This window comes from Ornithorhynchus anatinus, chromosome X5, assembly GCF_004115215.2.
Source record: "Ornithorhynchus anatinus isolate Pmale09 chromosome X5, mOrnAna1.pri.v4, whole genome shotgun sequence".
NCBI classification, from domain to species: domain Eukaryota; kingdom Metazoa; phylum Chordata; class Mammalia; order Monotremata; family Ornithorhynchidae; genus Ornithorhynchus; species Ornithorhynchus anatinus.
This window is the reverse complement of record NC_041753.1, coordinates 19528831-19549035: the sequence shown is the minus strand read 5'-3', so window position 1 is coordinate 19549035 and position 20205 is coordinate 19528831. Positions and strand designations below refer to the sequence as shown.

The following is a 20205-nucleotide window of genomic DNA, read 5'->3' as shown; positions in this document are numbered from 1 at the left end:
GAAGCCATTACCTCCCAGTGGCACACAACAGGAGACAGTAGCAGAACTTAATAATAATAATAATGTTGGTATTTGTTAAGCGCTTACTATGTGCCGAGCACTGTTCTAAGCGCTGGGGTAGACATAGGGGAATCAGGTTGTCCCACGGGGGGCTCACAATCTTAATCCCCATTTTACAGATGAGGGAACTGAGGCACAGAGAAGTTAAGTGACTTGCCCACAGTCACACAGCCGACAAGTGGCAGAGCTGGGATTCGAACTCATGAGCCCTGACTCCAAAGCCCGTGCTCTTTCCACTGAGCCACGCTGCTTCTCCAACACTACCAAGATAGTCACCACTTGGTTACTTGGTTGGTGTTCCATACTGGAATCCCAATTAATTATTGCTGCACTGACATGCTTCCTCATCTAAGATCAGATTTATATAAACTGTTCACTAGGTCAGAGACACCCTCTCAGGATCGCACCTGGAGAGTTTCCGGTACTCTACCAGTCTCAACTACGAGAGGGAGAGTCAAGCAGAGGCATACCCAATTCCATTCCTAGCTTAGGCAGTGGCTAGCGAGTGGAAGACAATCTGCTACAAGTCAAAACTTACCTGTGCTGGGCACCAGCAGCATGAAACAGAGTCGAGGGCGGAGACTCAAGTTTCCTGCATGGAAGGAGGCAATGGTAAACCACTTCCATATTTTTTACCAAGAAAACTCTACAGATACACTACCAGCACGATAAAAATGTTGGTATTTGTTAAGCGCTTACTATGTGTCGAGCACTGTTCTAAGTGCTGGGGGAGATCCAGGGGAATCAGGTTGTCCCACGTGGGGCTCACAGTCTTAATCTCCATTTTACAGATGAGGGAACTGAGGCACAGAGAAGTGAAGTGACTTGCCCACAGTCACACAGCCGACAAGTGGCAGAGCTGGGATTCGAACTCATGAGTCCTGACTCCAAAGCCCGTGCTCTTTCCACTGAGCCACGCTGATTGCAGATGGAGAGTGGAGTGTTCTGGGAGAGATGTGTCCATGGAGTCACTATGGGTCGGAAACAGACAAGACAAGGTTGGAGACAAGGTTAGGAGGATGAAATGGCCTGAACTAAAAATTAAGTTAGCAAGATGGAGAAAAAATATATGTGTGTGTGTATATATATATATATATATATATATATATATATATATATATATGTACACACACATACAGGTATATATACATATATATATAATTGAGCATGAAACATTTTGGAAAAAAAATGATTAGCTTTGTTTTTTTTCCTTTATTTATCCTTCCATTTTAGGGAGAGAACAAACAGCCCAAAGGAACTACTAGTGAGTAATTTCATGGATTAAAAGTAATCAACAAAGGATGTGAGCAAAGAGAAACTATTTGGGGTGGGGGGGACATGGACTCCCACCCTAAGGGTAGGAGAAATCAGAGACGAATTCCCAGACACAGAATCAATCTGTGGAATTTTTAGAGGGCTTACTGTGTGCAGAGCACTATAATAAGCACTTGGGAGAGTACAATAGAGTTGGCAGACACCACAAAACACACGGGCTAACATTTTCCTGATGCTCACCATGCCGTGGTTTCAGAGATGCTGCTGGAGTTGGGGGACATGGAGATTGGCAGGGCAGTGACGGGGGGTTCGGAGATTGATATAGAGACAGAAAAGTGTCCAAGAGCCAGATCTAATTTAAAAATGTCTGCGGGTTTTTTTTTGTTTGTTTTTTGTTTCAGCAGGAAGCATGAGCCCTGGAGAGGAATATGTACAGGCCTCTGGCTGCCTTAACAGTGACTATGGCCCATTCCCCCTTGCAGGACTGCATGGCAGGTATCCTATCATGACTGACTACACATGAGGATTCATTCAATAAGGATGGCAGTGGGCAGGCAGCAGCGGCTGGGTGTTTGGGGCAGAGATGGGGAAGAAGGATCTCTTAGCTGGTGGGGGTGGCTGCATCATGTATCAATAAATATAGCTAACAAATATTCTCACTTTGAAAAATTATATCATATGAACATTTTTCTCCATGTAATCAATCAATGCATCTTAATTATTAAACACCTATTGACTGTAATATTGATAATGGTATTTGTTAAGCGCTTACTATGTGCCAGACACTGTTCTAAACCCTGGGTTAGATACAAGATGATCGGATTGGACACAGTCCCTGTCCCACATAAGGCTCACAGTTTTAAGGGAAGTGGGGTACAGAGAAGTTAAGTGACTTGCCTAAGGTCACACAGCAGACATGTGGCAGATCTGAGGTTAGAACCCAGGTCCTTCTGACTCCAGGCCCATGTTCCACCCACTAGGCCACTCTGAAGTTCTATACTAAGCACTTGGGAGAGCACAACAGAAGCAAAGGAAGTTTATAATCCAATGGGGGAGACAAACAAAAATGATTTATAAATAATGGGAGCAGGAGGAAAACCAAGGATAAAATAGGTAGTATTGTAAATGTCAGATGACATATAAGAATAAATCAGCATTCATTCCCATTCTGCTGACTCTTAAATTTAACATGGCTGAACATTTTTTTTCCTGCGTGGCAATAGCAACTGTATTTTTAAATACTTTAAATAGTTAATCCATTTTACAGCAAGATTACTGATGAATCATCCTCTTAATCAAACAGTAGACACAAGTTTAGGACAAGCAGAGGGAATTCTGCCCTTAACCACATTTGGTACAGAAAGTGCTGGCTGCATACACTCATCTCCTTGTATGTCTTTGTGCTGTGTCCAATCCAAAGTTATTTGCACACTTTTCCCCAGGCACATTTATCAGGCAGTGAAAGTTTCTATAGGAATCGTGCCTTAATACCTGATTTTCTCTAAAATGCCCCACCTCTGTGACAGATTCTTAACTGAATGGTAGCTTCTAGCTAAACAGGAATGAAGGGTTACAAGAGGAAAGGCAAACGGCAGAGTAATGAACTGTGGTTGTTGACAAGATATTGGAGCAGACTGACTCAGAAGCCTAAGGAACTCATTAAGGACCTATTGTGGTGTTTGCCGTTGTCGTTAGCTAGAGAAGCAGTGAGGACTAGTGGAAATATCATGGGCCTGGGAGTCAGAGGACTTCGGTTCTAATCCTGACCCTGCCACTTGTCTGCTGTGTGACATTGGCCAAGTTACTCAACTTCTCTGTGCCTTAGGTTCCTCATCTGTAAATTGAGGATTCAGACTGTGAGCCCCATGTGGGACAGGGACTGGGTCCAACCTGATTATTTTACCCCAGTGCTTAATACGGGCCCTGGCCCATAATAAGCCCACGCTGGGAAGCAGCGTGGCTCAGTGGAAAGAGCCTGGGCTTCGGAGTCAGAGGTCATGGGTTCGACTCCTGGCTCTGCCACTTGTCAGCTGTGTGACTGTGGGCAAGTCACTTAACTTCTCTGTGTCTCAGTTACCTCACCTGTAAAATGGGGATTAACTGTGAGCCTCACTTGGGACAACCTGATTACCCTGTGTCTACCCCAGCGCTTAGAACAGTGCTCTGCACACAGTAAGCGCTTAACAAATACCAACATTATTATTATTATAAGTGCTTACCAAATACTTTTATTACTATTACTACTACTACTAATAAAAGAGTGTTGGATCAGACCCATTCTTTTCCTTGTCCTTCCACAGACACCTATTAATTAAATGGAAGCCTTACACTTGGAATTACATAGGATTAAGGGTTTGACTTGATTTTGTATATGAAGCAAGTTGGTTTCACTCGGGGATGTAAAGAAGCAAATTAAGTCAGTGACCCGAAGGATACGGATAATTCCTGAAAGCAGTGGTTGTTAAACACTGGAATGGCTTAGTAAATGAAATGAAATCGGCTACAGACTTCTGCTGGACTAAGGAAGGGTGGAAATAGGTGACTTTCTCCCCCTCTAGACTGTAAATTCGTTGTGGGCAGGGAATGGGCCTGTTATATTGTTATGTTGTACTCTACCAAGCACTTAGTACAGTACTCTGCATACAGTAAATGCTCAATAAATACGATTGAATGAATGAATGAAAGTAGAGACCTTTTCTGCATTTGGTCTCAGTATGTACTGGAACAAAGAATTATCTACTGCAGTCAAAACCAAAAGTCTCATATAAAGCAGCATGAGGAATAGAGTTGCCTAGTGGATAGACCAAGGACCCGGGAGCCAGAAGGACCTGGGTTCTAATGCCAACTTAGCCACTCTTCTGCTGTGTGACCTTGGGTAAGTCGCTTAACCTCTCTGTGCTTCTGTTACCTTGCTTCTGTTACCTCATCTGTAAAATGGGGATCAAGTCTGTGAGCCCCATGGGGGACATGGACATGGACTGTGTCCAACTTGATTATCTTGTATCTACCCCAGTGTTTAGTAGAGAGCCTGGCACATAGTAATAATGATAATAATAATGTTGGTATCTGTTAAGCGCTTACTATGTGCAGAGCACTGTTCTAAGTGCTGGGGGAGATACACGGTCATCAGGTTGTCCCACGTGAGGCTCACAGTTAATCCCCATTTTACAGATGAGGTAAATGAGGCACAGAGAAGTTAAGTGACTTGCCCACAGTCACACAGCTGACAAGTGGCAGAGCCAGGAGTCGAACCCATGACCTCTGACTCCAAAGCCCAGGGTCTTTCCACTGAGCCACGCACTGAACAAATACCATAAAAAAAATCAAAGGGAGAGATAATCAATCAATGGTATTGAGTGAGAGCTTACTGAGTACAGAACTTCCTATAATCTTTTTTTGCTATTTAGGTTTCTAGTGCTATGAACAAAAAAGGTGTTTAACCTTCTTTTCTGCAAGCCATCCTAAGAAATCAGAAAGTGAGTAATCTCTCATGGTCTGCACTTGACCACCCCCATATTTATTCATGAGATTAGAAGAGTCCAGTGTTTGTGCAGGTGTCTCAGGCATGGCCATATTGAGCCCCCTCATCTGCTTCACAGAGCTTCTTGATTTCCAAGGCCAGTAAATTCAGGACATGGGGGTGGTCAGTTAAAATTGTGTTCTTAAAAATATGAAGTAGAATTAGCTGACAGGCTGTTATTCCAACCTTGTAAATCAGTATATAGGCAGCTCTGCCATAACATGTGCTTTCATTATGCTTTCTGGATAGAACATACTGGCATAATTAGGGACTGTTCTTCTAACAACTCACACCTGTCGGAATAGAACATGATGCGATGTCAGAAGAAATGGTAGTTCATACGCACATAATATTGGGTAAAGTGTGAATACTAATAGAGGGATTTCTCCTCAATACTGGGTTCTTCAAGAATGCGGCCTCCAAGTAACAGGAGAACTGACTTGGCTAAATACTCATCGCCCTGCAACATTTTCTTCTACAAGTTTGTCTTCTGCCCAGTGACAGGAAGTACACAATCAGCATTCTTTTCCATTTTCCTAACCTACAATAGTACTTATCATAGAGGAGTAGCCATTTGAAAAGGCGATTTACTTGATAATCAATTGGGACAAATCAAATTTTTGATCCTGAACATTAAGAGGGTTTGCAGTTGCAAGGAAACTTCACAAATGTAAAGAAAATGATGACCCATCAAAACACAACATGGTTAGGAGCAGATTTCAAGGATCCTGAATAATTTTAATGAGGCTATCTCCTCCAATGAATGGAGCTTGACTCGTCTCTGTTTTTAAGGGCATGTGAATTCAGATTTGTGGATTGTATGGGACAGGGGCCTCACAGATCATCCCTTGGAACCATGTTCTGCTCTTCCCCCCTTTCCACATTCCTGAACATATCAACTCTTTAAAATAGGGGTGAGTGGAGCTTAACACTAATTGCAATCAAATAGGCCCATTAACAAGAAATCCCCAGTTGCCCTCTAGGAGATTTCCCAGTTAAATTTTACATTTTAAAGCTAGATATTTTAAAATGCATCAATATAATTTTGTAGGCTAACCAGCCTTGCATCAGCATCTAACTATGAGTTAATTCAAAGTGCATACTCTTGGGCACTTTACAGATTCATTGCTGAAAGAACAAGCGCAAGACATGTACTGCTGGAGGCATGTTACAGGTACTAGCCAGTACTACATACAGCCAGAGCTAAGCTTTTGGCTCAAAAACGAATACGTCATTCTCGTATTACTTAAGGCTGATGTGCAGCTAGGCGGCCAATTCTGTTCTGCATATCATGGTTGCTTTTATAAATGATGATGATAATAATAGTATTTATTAAGTGCTTACTTATTTCAAGCAGTGTACTAAGTACTGGGGTAAGTACAGGATCCCACTTGAAGTTCACAGAGAAAGAAGTAGGGAGGACAGATACTGAATCCCCATTTTGCAGAGGAGGGAACGGAGGCACAGAGAAGTGAAGTTATTTTCCCAAGGCCACACAGCAGACAAGTGGCAGAGCCAGGATTAGAATTTATCACCTTCTGATTCCCAGGTCCGTGCTCTATCCACTACACCATGCTTCAATAAATACAATTGATTGGTAAGTATGATTGATTGATTGATTTGACAATTCCACACCTTAGTATCGGTGCGAACATTTAACTCAAGCAAAATAAGCTGTTGGAGCAGCCAGTCTGAGGTACAAGTCTGCATTTGTTCAATTAGATTTTACAAATACTATTTTTTTTAAAAAAAGACATAGTGCTGCCGGTAGAAATAAAAGATAGTTTTCGGAGCATTGCCATGCTCATCCTGCTCATTACACATCATGTTGCTGGTTTTCTTGTTGTTGTTGTTTCTACCTCTTGGTGTCCCAATATTCCTGAAACCTTTGCTCCCAAACTGTCACTCTCTTTCCAATTGCATAGTGCCAGACTGATCTGCCTTCTGCAATTGTTTCCCAGCTGTCCACTGGTATTCCACGGCTTTTGAGGTTTGGCTTCATTGTGCCTTAAAGTCATTTCTTCCTTCTGCCCTTTTACAGTTATCCCATTTCAGTTTACCCTAGAGCAACTCTATGGATATACTGCTGTCAACCATTTCCCTCACATGTCCTACTTAGAGAAGGTGTGATTTGACAGACAAGCATTACTTCCGGGCAGATAGTTTGACTATGTTTCAAGGCCATTGTTATTTATGATCCTGCATCCCCACCTGATGATGAACATTACACATAGGTGGCCATGGAAGAACTACTCTGGAAGTCGAATGCGATGTTTCATAATCGATCCAAGTCTCACGACCCACACGAAAGCTCATCCGCTACAATTTGCTCTATCTCCCTTTAATGTGGTCTGAATCTTGATGCCTGTTTGGTGCTGTACTCTGACCATCTTCCAAAGGTCACACTATCCTTCTTGTTAATACAGTGCTCTGCACACAGTAAGCGCTCAGTAAATATGATTGAATGAATGATTTCATTTTCTACCTTCTTGTCTATCCTTGCCTCCTTGGGTACTGTGCTGCTTGGGGAGAGAATTCAGTGACAGCATTCATCTCTGTGATCTTATCGGATAAACTTGGTTGGATAAGGGATTTTCTAGGGGTGGATTTGTATATAATCTTGATTTTCTTCAACAGATTATCAATCTCCTAAATCTTTGATCGATTCTGAAAAACGGTTCGTATTTGCATGTCTATATGTGTGAGGACTTCCAAAGCGTGATCTAGAGAAGCAGCGTGGCTTAGTGGAAAGAGCACCAACCTGAGAGTCAGATGTCATGAGTTCTAATCCTGCTCTGAAACTTGTCAGCTGTGTGACTTTGGGCAAGTCATTTCACTTCTCTGGGCCTCAGTTATCTCGTCTGGAAAATGGGGATTGAGACTCTGAGCCCCACATGGGACAACCTGATTAGCTTGTATCTACCCAGCGCTTAGAACAGTGCTTGGCACATAGTAAGCACTTAACAAATACCAAATTATGATTATTATTATGTGGGACAGGGAGTGCATCCAAACTGATTAGCTTGTATCTACCTCAATGCTTAGAACAGTGCTTGGCACATAGTAAGTGCTTAAGGAGTACCATTATTATTTCTATTATTATTAAAGATCAGAAGTCTCTGTAGGGGTAGAGAACATTTATGCAGGGAGGTGTTGTTGGAGAGAGAAGTCAGGTTAGGCAGTTGTGATCAGAGAGTAGGACTTCTGAGATGGTGAGATTAGAAATGGCATAATGGCTAGTGATGATGTGATCCTAGACATGCCCAACTTGGAGAGTAGGTAAAGTGGGATGGAGCAGGAGGTCGAAAGAATGAGGAGTGAGAGGAAGCGGGCAGATGGAAGGGTGAAGATCTCTACAACTCTGAAGCAGCCTGGCCCAGATGTTCTAATACCACTGAGGACTACTGTAGCTTGATGCAGACATACTGAGGCCATGCCAGAGTTCTTAGTGCCCTGAACTCTTGAAGATGGTGCCAGCAGAGCTGGCGAAGCCAGGCAGCTTTCTCATCCCAAATGATGGTGTATGTGTCATGGATAAGGTTGCTGTGTTCTGTCACCATGCCCAGTGTTGGGAGAAGGGGAGTTAATCAAAACCTCCCACCACTTGCATAAACCTCCAACAGATAACCTCCACAGGCACGATGTTCCTCCACCTGTAGATCGAGACTAAGTCTCCCTATATTTTTTGCTGGGTCTCCATCTCATGTTGATAAACGGAGAAGGTGTACAGAGTTCAGTTGTGCCTTTCAGGCCTGCATCATCTTGTTGGTGCCATTTGTGACAAAGGGCTTTACTTTCATGAGGCCACACACCCCTTGAAGGCAAAGTCTGATTTTAGCAAAGCATAGATCGGAGGGAATGGTATTTGCTCACTTCATGCTGGCACCAAGCCAGCCTGCTGTCATATCTAAAGCTATTAAGGGAAACCCATTAATAGATTGTTCAGGTAACTTCAAATACCAATCATGGCACCAGAACTGTCTCTTTTAAACCTCTAAGTGAAAACAGGCTGCGGTTACATTTGAATGTTGTTTTTGACTGACATTTTAGTTGCACCTAGTCATTTTCTATGAACCCTGACCATGAGGACAGTAAAGTCTCGGAGAAGTACGATCTGAAATGCCTCTCCCCTTTTTCGGCTTCTTAATTAAAGGCATTGGGGTACCTAATGACTAGAATGAAAATGATCTCACGGTTTAAAGAGACTGTGCAGGGCATGTCAAGTTTCTGTTTACTTGAAAAAGCCAGGTAACTGGCTCTTACTTGGATGATAAATCAATCAATGAATGGTGTTCCTTGAGCACCTACTGTGTGCAGAGCACTGTACTAAACACGTGGGAGAGTACAACATAACAGTGTTGGTGGAGATGTTTCCTGTCCGCAAGGAGAGTTCTCATTAAATCTGCATATACCATGAATAGCTCTAGGTTTTCCAGCTCAGAGGCTTGCTTTATTTCATTTTAACCCAGAAGCATTCTGATTGGGCTTACAGGATATTCATTATTCTTCTTCAGCCACCTCCTCCTCATCAGAATGATTTAAATTCACTACCTTACAATCTAAAATTGGGGAAGAAAACACTCACGGAAACAATCTAACTCTCAAAAACTGGCGAAGTCCGTAACAACTCAGTAAAAACGTAAAGCACCTTAGAAACAGTTCTAGTAGCTAGGCAGATTTCTAGGGCAGCCTGAATACACAGGATCTCATGATATTGACTGCGTGACACAGTTTACCCAGAAAAGAAGGTTGTGACTGCAGGGGACTTTGGTTCTTCTTCTCCTGAGTGATGGTGGGGGTGAGAGCGGTGTGCACCTCTGTCAATCAGTCAGGCAATCATATTTATTGAGCACTTACTGTGTGCAGAGCACTATACTGAGTGTTTGGGAGAGTACAATATAGCAGATACATTAAGCACCCACAGCACAGGACCTCTGGCAGAGAGCACCTACTATGTGCAGAGCACTGAACTGAACCCTTAAACAGTATTCAGAGAAGAAATCAAACAATGTCTCTGCCTTCTGGACATGGAGAGAGAATGAAAGATGCTGTCCTGGAAGAATGGAGTTACAGAGATGGAATTACAGAGGCTGGTAAGAGAAAAAAATAATGGTATAGATGAAGAAAAATAGATATCTCCCATACCAAACTATAGACTGTAAGCTTCTTATGGGTAGAGATCGCATCTGCCAACTGTGTTGTTATTGTACTCTCCCAACTGATTAGTTTACAGTGTTCTACACACAGTAAGTTCTCAATAAATGTCACTGATTGATTGGCTGCTTCTGCTCCAGTCCCCAGTGTAACCATCATCATCACGGTCACTGTAGCTGCAAAACCCTAATTATTCTAGAGTTCCCTGTCCTTGATTACTCTGCTGATCTTGCAGGAGTTAGGGTTGAGACTGCAGTGAGAATGAGCTGTTGATGGGGGGTGGGAAGAAGAAGGGGAAGAGTGAATAAATAGCTTTTCCACAAGATCGTTTTGACCTCAGTCTCGTTTCTCCTGCAGGCAGGGCTGTGGCAAGAGTGCGCACATAGTATATGCCCCCTCCATTCTTCAGGCCTGGGACCGTCCCTGAGAGAAAATGCCTCTCTGAAACAGCAATCCAGACAGTGACAACTGTAATTGTACACACTCACCAAGAGAGAGGGAAAGAAAGAGGTCCAGGGGAGGGGGAAAAGAAGAAGAGAAAAGAGAAGATAAAAAGTTTTCCTTCACTTTTGAAAATGATGCTATCAATGGTGATATCCTAGCCACATGTGAGAGAATGACTGTAAAGGCCAAATGTGTGACCAAAACGCCCTGCCAGGTTATTTACAAGTAAGGAGAAGTCACTGCTGGGATGATAATTTGTCCCACACATGACTGGTCTCTATTTGGATCCTGCCTCTTGGTACTTTGGTCTCCTCATAGCTCTTGGCCTAGACAATTGATCAGTCAATCAGTCGTATTTATTGAGTGCTTACTGTATACGGGACACTGTACTAAGCACTTGGGAGAGTACAACACAACAATACAACAGACACTTCCTGCTCACAATGAGCTTACAGTCTAAAGGGGGAGGCAAGTAGCCTTCTGATTGCTGCCCACCAAGTTTGTCTGTCTGTTGCGGTGTCTATCAACAGTCTACTGCTACATCACATTGTTTGAGACTGTGTTTCACTATGTCATCAAATATAATAATAATAATAATGTTGGCATTTGTTAAGCGCTTGCTATGTGCAGAGCACTGTTCTAAGCGCTGGGGTAGATTCAGGGTAATCAGGTTGTCCCACGTGAGGCTCACGGTCTTAATCCCCATTTTACAGATGAGGGGACTGAGGCACAGAGAAGTTAAGTGACTTGCCCACAGTCACACAGCTGACAAGTGAAAGAACCGGCATTCTGCTTTCAAGAGGAGGATAGGCCTGGGGTGACGGATAATGGAAATCAGGGACGGGGGCTCTGGACTAGGAGTCTGGATTGATTCTTCATCTCCTCCTTTACTTCCTCAGCTTTCTCTTCTCATTCCTCGACTTCTTCCTTTTCTGCTTTGTTCTCTCCCCAGAACTCCTTTTAAGGAGTGAATATGCTTCAAAAGAGCAATCATCATTTTGGTTCATCTTTTAGATATATTGGTTTGGTTTCTACTGTATTATTACTGGTTATTTTAATAAGTAAAATTGGGAAGTACAAAATATCTTCTTAACATTATTCTAGTTATTTTTAAAAGGATAATTTGTTAGCAGTCTCAAGCATTGCTACGTAGCAGTGGATCGTTGGGAGGCCGGCAGCTGACAAAGCAACCTAGCACGCGGCATTTGGGAGAGGGGTTTCTCTCTTCTAGCAAAGGCTTCATGAAGACTGGACTGTCCGGAAGCAGGCTTGTAAACAGAGACAGGCCCTGAATGGCACAAACCCAATAGCACTTGCAATCCTAGTTAGGATGGATCTCAGTGACAGTAACATCACCTTCAGAGAAGCAGCTTGGATTAGTGGAAAGACAGGGCCTTGGGAGTCAGAGGTTGCGGGTTCTAATCCCAGCTCTGCCAGTTATCAGCTGTGTGACTTTGGGCATGTCACTTAATTTCTCTGTGCCTCAGTTACCTTCATCTGTAAAATGGAGTTTAAGACTGTGAGCCCCACATGGCACAATCTGATTACCTCGTATCTACCCCAGCGCTTAGAACGGTGCTTGGCACATAGTAAGCGCTTAACAAATACCATCATTATTATTAAAAAACAGAGGTCAGCTCTATATATGTGTGCATACACACACATAAATATCTAGAGAGAAATAATGGGAATGAGAAAAAGAGAGGGAAAGAGGAAGAACAATTAGCTCAGCTAGTAGCAATTAGCCAGATATTTTTGTTTGTTGGTTTTTGGTGGAGGTCAGCTACAAATTAAAGGAAAAGAGAGAGAAAGAGGAACAACATATTTTCTGAAATTCTAAAATTGTCACATTTCCTAGTAATCACTTATGGATTCAGTTGTAATGGAATGAAAACAATGACAACCTCAAAAGCAAACTTCTTCCTCGGGATTTCTCACCCCATTACAAACCTCAGGAGATGTGGGAAAGTCTGACAAACTTTTGCTGAGTACATGCCTTGGTATGTTGGTCCCAAAATAATCATATTTTCCATGTTTTCCATCTAGGGAAGGAAATAGGGAGTAAGATTGGATCTATGTGAGCATTTCAATTACAAGGTTTTCGCTGACCTACTAAAGCCACTGCAATTGAATACCAAATGCCGAGAGACACAAACCTCCAGAGACTAGGTCCTATGAGGGACTAACCAGAAAATTTTGCCTCGCATTCAGACCTGCACCTTCGTCCTTCTGTAGGTTCTCTCTTTGGATCATGGCATCTGACAAGAGGCACAGTACAAGGGCTACTGTGGAAAGGGAGTGACTTGTCCTCATCACAGCTCTGCTGGAAGGACGTGAAGAGAGAACGGATGACAGTTCAATATCCAAACAGCTGTGTATAGTTAGATGAAATTAGGCAGCCCAAAAGCATGGTGACAGAAGAAACCTTTTCCGCCTCATATCATAATGTGGTACTATAGGACTGCTGACTGCAATTTGTCTCCCAGGAAGGGTTGCCAACCGTCCATAAATTCACAGAAAGTCCATAAAAATGACCATAAATAGTTGTACCCCTAAAGCCCATAAAAATATTTCAATGTCAGGAAATAAGAGTGACTGCCACACCAGGGTAGTAGGAGGAGGAATTCCGTTAGGTCCGCAATGCGGTCCAGCGACTTTCTTGCACAAACTTCCTACTGCCCGGGACTCATGGGGCAGCTTTGGTTGCTGGGGCAACAGCAGAAAACTAACAACCCTGATTCTCAGAAGGATGGGGAAGTGAATTCGGCCTGCATACTTCCCAACCTTGTCCTCCCTGGCCCATCAGCTATGGAGAGAGTACCAGCCCCATTTTCTGGAAAGGTGGGCAAGAGAGCTTATGTGCCTCCCATCCTGCCCTGGGCAAGCAGCCGTGACAGCAGTGTCAACCCCTCAGCTTGAGCCACAGCGCCCCCTCCCCTTCCCAGCTTGGGAGGTAACAACTCAACTTTTGCATCAGCTAGGTCTGGGGCAGGTGAGACACCCTTTGCCGCCACCTCCTCCTTCCTGAGCCCCAGGACCCGACATGAGTTTCCACAGACCGTCAGGTTCCCTCACTCAGGTCAAGTGTCCATTTTCTTCCCTACCTGGTAGGATCTTGGCATCACCCTCCCCACTTCATTTTTCATATTGTGCAACTGGAGCTGTGCATCTGTCCTGCTTCAGTGTGGGTGTGGGAAGGGGGTGAAAGATGAAAGGGAGATCCATTACAGATCCATTACACTCTCCCCTTCCCTACCGCCCATCATTTCATCTTTCATCTTCCTCTTTCCACCTTTTCTTTCCTTCAGCTTTTCCCACATCCACACCTTTCCCTTTCACTCCTCCCTCCCTATCTCCTATTTCCCCATCTTCTCCCTCTTTCTTTGCTCTATTCTCTTCATTTCTTTCCTTCTCTCCCCCATCCTATCATTCCCTCTCTCCTCATCCAACCTCTGCCCTTCTCTCTCTTTTTCCTCCCTCTCTTCCCCATTCTCCTTTCCCCAAACCCCATCCTCTTTCTCACCTTCCCCTACCTCTTCTTCTCCCTCCTCTCCTCCCTTATCCCTTTCTTCCTTAGTATTTTTTCTCTCCAGAAACTGGGGTCATATTATTCGAGGGAGAGGAGAAACTCATTCTGAGCAAAGGCTTTGAGAGGACCACAAGACCAAGAGGCAGAAGCAAAAATGGTGCCGGACAGAATGGGCACACTAGAGATGGTTAATATACTTTGAGTGTTTTGGGTTATTTCCCTTTTTATGCCTCAGTTTCTTCAGGTAGAAAATGGGACTGAAATCTGCTCCTAGTGGAGTCAAAAGGATAATGATGAGAGAATTTAGAGCAAGGGGAAGATGCCATGCAAAATCAAACATCACTGTGTGGTAACTGTCTTGAATACTTTAGCCAATGAGCACCCAAAATAACTTGAACAGAAGTGTATTTGTTAATTGAGCACAATCTTGGAATACCCAAATGATCAAAACTAGGGCTGATAATGATTTGATTCCTTGAAGCATTTCTTTTTCTTATTTTCCTTTTTTTTTCAAGTAACTGAACAAGTGCTGTTCAGCTTTCTGTTCGAGGGCCAAAAGGCACCAGTAAAACACACCTCCTGAGTAATCACACTTAACTTTGGGTTTGTACAGTTCTAATCTCAATCTTTGGACTTCTGACAATTTATGTAATATGGGTTGGGGTGGGAGGGAACTCGCACAACAGTGAACAAATAAGAGTAACAACCACCACCACCACCACCAAAGGTGTTGACATTGGGTTTAGCTAACAAATAAAAGGGAGGTGAGGAAAGTGGAGATGCTACAGATCAAGTGTCAGATTTTCCTCATTCTGTTTGTCGACTGATATTCGGGCCGAGCCCTTTTTTGGCAGTTGAAATTAGACTGTGAAATATGTTTCTTTGGCCTCGCCTCTTAATTCAAAAGCCATTTTATTGGCTTTCATAATAACAATGGGGCAGCACCTCAAGATGTTCGTATAAAGGTGTGATAAAAGTTTGGGTGACTGATTAATTAGGCTTGCTAAGAATCGTCATTATGACATCATATCTGATCAAATCCACCTCTCTGTTTACTTACTTTTATAGTCATCATGAATGCCCAGTCTTTTATTTGGCCTTACCTTTGAGAGCATTTAAAAGGATTTGGCTAAACTGATTAATTGCTAAACATCATTCTTATTAGGTTATTTAGGAGTTTTTTGGATCTTTGTTTTTCTCGAATCCCGTATTCTTTAACATAAATACTTTGGTCTCTGTGAAATGCATGTGCCTTTATGTTATAATGATGTAAATATATGTATACTGATATATAACATTTATATATGTCAGTTATAGGATTTAATATACTGTTTGAAGTATTTTAACACTGTCACAAGAGATCAGCAAGCAGGAAGGAAACCGAACCTTATTTGTTGACAAATCAATAGCATTGATTTGACCAGTGTAACACTTTCTTTGCTAAAGCATCTGAAAGAAGTATTTTAGGACATCTTCCTCCACCCCAATATCATCTGGAAATCCGAGTTCTGTTACTGGCCTGCTGGGTGACCTTGGGCAAGTCACTTAACTTCTCTGTGTCTCAGTTTCTTCAACTGTAAAATGGGAATTCCATCTCTGTTCTCCCTCCTCAGACTGTGAGCCCCATCTGGGACAGGGACTGTGTCTGACGTGATTATCTTATATCAACTCCAGCACTTAATGCAGCTGTTGCTTAACAAATACCACACCTGCTGCTATTATTCTTGTCATTGTGGACAGAGAACATGACTGTTCTACTGTACTCTCCCAAGTGCTTAGTACAGTGCTCTGCACACAGCAAGAGCTCAATAAATATGTTTGATTGATTATTAGGTAGACAGCTCTTGACATCAAGCTCATTTGGCAAATGGGGAAATACAGGATGAAAGTCTTTAGAGAAAAACAGGTCAAGGAAAACAAATATAGATACTCCCAATCTATGGTCTTTTGCCCAAGCCAATCCCTTCCCCTATGTATGAATACATAGATGAATACAGTATGAAAATTAAAGTATTATTTTCTTATGCCAATTCTATACAGCATGGCCTAGTGGATAGAGCACAGGGCTGGGAGTCAGAAGGTCATGGGTGCCAATGGCGGCTCTGCCACTTGTCTACTATGTGACCTTGGACAAGTCACTTCACTTTTCTTTGCCTTGGTTACCTCATTGGCAAAATGGGGATTAAGACTTTGAGCCCCATGTGGGAGAGGGACTGTGCCTAACCCAATTTGCTTGTACCCACCCCAGCTAGTACAGTGTTTGACACATAGTAAGTGCTTAACAAATACCATTATTATTATTATTACAACCACTGATCTATACATACATACAATGTGCATATTATATATATATATATATATATAAAATGTGCATGTGGGAGCCATGGAGAAAGAATGTTCCTAAGAGCAGAGGCAAGATAAAGGGAGGCCGGTGCTTACTTGATGATCAGCAAGAAGGCGAGTAGTCATCTGTGGGGCATGCCAAGCCAAGCCTGCTCTCCTGGAAGTCAAATTTGCCAGCATGCTACATACCCAAACGGACTTGGGATTTAGGGGACCTGTGCTCTAATCCCAGCTCTGTCACCTGGCTGGTGTGTGGCCTTGGATGAGTCACTAAACTTCTTGGTTTCCTCATCTGTAAAATGAGGCTTAAATACCTGTTTTCCTTCCTACTTAGACTGTGAGCCCAACAAGGGGCAGGAACTATGTCCAACTTGATTATCATGAATCTATTCCAGGGCTTAGTACAGTGCCTAAGACATAGTAAGCACTTAACAAATACCACAAGTTTATGCCAGGCACTGTATTAAGCGCTGGGGTAGATACAAGCTAGTCAGGTTGGAAGGAGTCCATGTCCCACCTGGGGCTCACAGTTTTAAACCCCATTATACAGATGAGGTAACTGAGGCACAGAGAAGCGAAGTGACTTGCCCAGGGTGATTCAGAAGACAAGTGAAGGAGCCAGGATTAGAACCCAGGTCCTTCTGGCTCCCAGACTCATGCTCTATCTAGTAGGCAACACCGAGGCCAGTTTGCAGGCAAAATGGTGTGGTGAAGGTAGCCAATCTGGAAAACTCAATTCACTACAGCCAAAACGCAATTATTCCGGATAGACTGATTTCACTATTTAAATTCATTAGATAATTGCTCCACTCTGATTCGCCTGGAGGGCATGGATTTTCATACCACTTCTCCTTCACGCAACTTTACATACCACAGTGCAAGGTGCTTAAAATAGATTACAAAATAAACTTAATTTTCCTCAATTCCTCATCAGTATCATCATCAATGGTATTTATAATAATGTTGGTATTGTTAAGTGCTTACTATGTTCATTCAATAGTATTTATTGAGCGCTTACTATGTGCAGCGCACTGTTCTAAGCACTGGGGTAGATACAGGGTAATCAGGTTTTCCCACATGAGGCTCACAGTCTTAATCCCCATTTTACAGATGAGGTAACTGAGGCACAGCGAAGTTAAGTGACTTGCCCACAGTCACACAGCTGACAAGTGGAGGAGTTGGGATTTGAACCCATGACCTCTGACTCCCAAGCCTGGGCTCTTTCCACTGAGGCACGCTGCTGCTTGCGTGGCTTTATCTCTCGTATTTATTGAGCACTTACTATATGCAGAGCACTGCACTAAACTCTTGGGCAAATACAATATGACCGAGTTGGCAGACACATTCCCGGTCCACAAGGAGCTTGCTGTCTAGAGGTGGGGGACAGCCATTAATATAAATAAATACTTTTTCCCACAATCTCCATGACTCGCCAATAATAAAATCATGATGGGATCTGATACCATTTGCACAAGACATCGCTCCATTCGTGGGAGAAGCTCACAGGTCTTGGAAACTGAGAAGATATGTGAACTTATAAAAATGGTCTAATTGAACATGAACCGGGAAGCTGAAAGTGTGATCTTTATAAGATACATAAATCTTGTCTGATTCTTCTAGTAGAGCTAGTGTGAGCATTTGGATTCACCTGTTTGGAGTGACCAAATTATTCACCTGACATTCACTGTGCTTGGTATTTCCCTGGCAATTTTGGAGAGCCTTTCAGAGTACCAGGAAGAGGCAAGCAGAGTAACTCATAAATTCATACTATAAACACTGCATAGGCAAATGACATTTCATCTTTGTTCAGGTGCCAGCTCAAGGCCTCATGCAAACCAACTAATAAAAAAAACACTAAAGCAAGGAGTTTTAGGGCCTTATGACTACTGGAAAAATATTAAACAATAAAGGTTAACAATCAACACAAGCTAACAACTTCCAACATGAAAGCAGCAAATTACAGCCGTGGCCAATTTCCATTTTCATTCTGACCCCACTGCCCAGGGCTTCAATCTGCTTGGCTTTATCCACAGGCACGTAAGAATGGTCACGATCCAATCCAAGGCCGTGCCTGAGTCTTTTTTTTTTTTTTCCACTGCCACATCGGCACCGCTGTTTCTCTCTGGCAACAATCCATTATTTTCTGAGTGTGTGCCTTTTGTATTAGCACTTTATGTACTAGCATTATGTTAATCAACCGGGCCAGGAGTTGAGCTGCTTTCCCAGTCACAGTAGCTGATTGATGATGCATCCTTCAAATATGCAGAAATTGCTTTAAGAACAAAATGTAGTATTTTGTTTTCTCCCTCAGGACTTCAAACCAGGCTAATGTGGGATGATTGGCTATATCATCACTTCTCCTCCTAAGCAGTCGTATATCACTTTTCAGTGTAGGTAAAGGGACCTGTAAAGAGCCATACGAGCATTTTTATTCACATTTAGAGTATGCTGTCTCGTGATACAGCCACATCCGATAAAGATGGGTAAATGAATGAATAAGCATTGGGAATTACCAAATAAACCATATGATTAAAATACTTTTTCTCTCACTGACTACATGGAATTTCCTAATAATCTGTTTTCCCCTTTTCCATTTCCTTTCAAAAACACCTGAGCATTTAGATACGCTTTGAGAGAACTTTCCCATGGAAATGGGTCGAATACATCAATCGACATTGTATTTTTGCAATATTTCAGAAGTACGCAGATGTTTACACCTGCAGAGTGCTGGACACCTTTTTCATTAATTATTACACACGTGGAATGGGTGAAGTGGGTCAAAGTTTTGTTCCTTGAACAGTGGAACAAGGCACCAAGAGGTTAACTTGTTCACAAAGTCCACAGAAAGTATCCCCGTGTTTCCTGGCTATGCTCCTGCATTATACTGCCTCATTTATACAAGTATCGATCAAATATTTTGATACACCATCACCACTTGGTTAGAACATTTCTCAAGCACAGATGAATATTTACTGTGCCGATAGCTGACTCACAAACCCCCGTATCAGAAATTAACTAAGCTGCTCCCCAAAACACTGTACATGAACACTTCCAGAATATCAGTCAAGTAGCTGAAAGAGCACTCTGTAGTAGGTTGATAAATTTAAACCAAAGCTATTACAGTCTAAAGATTTTCTGAATCTCTTATAATGAAATTGCCTTTAAATTCTTCCTCAGTGGATTTATTCATTTTGTACTATTACTTATCCTGCTCCTGCAAACACATACTTAGACTTTAATAATCTTTGGCCGATATAAAGGAAAGTCCTCCTCTGTACGATTACAAAATGAAACGAGGAAGGTAATCAATGTCTTATGTGGGCAAGAGTATGAAAAGAGAAGGTAAATGAGGGGATGAGAAATAAGAATAGGCAGAAATGAAGAATGAAGAGAAAAAAGGTTGACTTTTTTTTTTTTTACAGGGGCTCTTTGCATCTATTAAATAACCAAACATGTAAAAAAATCCTCCAGAAAATGTGTCTATAGTCTCAATGGAGGCTTTTGAGTTTAGCTAGGAAACTTAAGTTTTGATGTGAAATGCTAAGCAGTTTTCACCGAAAATAAGCCGAGCCCAGTAGCCTATAACTTTACCAAAAACAGGTTCCTTTCGTTCCAATTTACACAGACATTTTTCTTAACTGCTCTTCGGCTAATGCTGCATATTTAACCTTGAGCAGGGAAAAATAAACCTATGCTTATGGCTTTAACGTATGGCATTTGTGAAATCTGGTCAATAAAGTTTTAAAACCTACCAAACTGAAATTCACTATATTCCCGAAATGATGTCAGGATTGTGCAGTGTGGTGGCACCTCTGCCAAACAACGCTGTGACGTTGCACACAAAATGTTTTCCGTTCAACTTGCCACCAATTTTTCACAC

At 42.4% G+C, this 20205-nt stretch overlaps 1 non-coding gene across 1 annotated transcript; it reads left to right on the top strand.

Annotated features, from left to right (window-relative positions):
* Positions 1 to 449: 449 nt before the first annotated feature.
* LOC114808634 lies at positions 450 to 588 on the top strand. Its single transcript, XR_003756478.1, has one exon. It is a non-coding gene; the product is annotated as a small nucleolar RNA SNORA7 (small nucleolar RNA).
* Positions 589 to 20205: the final 19617 nt, after the last annotated feature.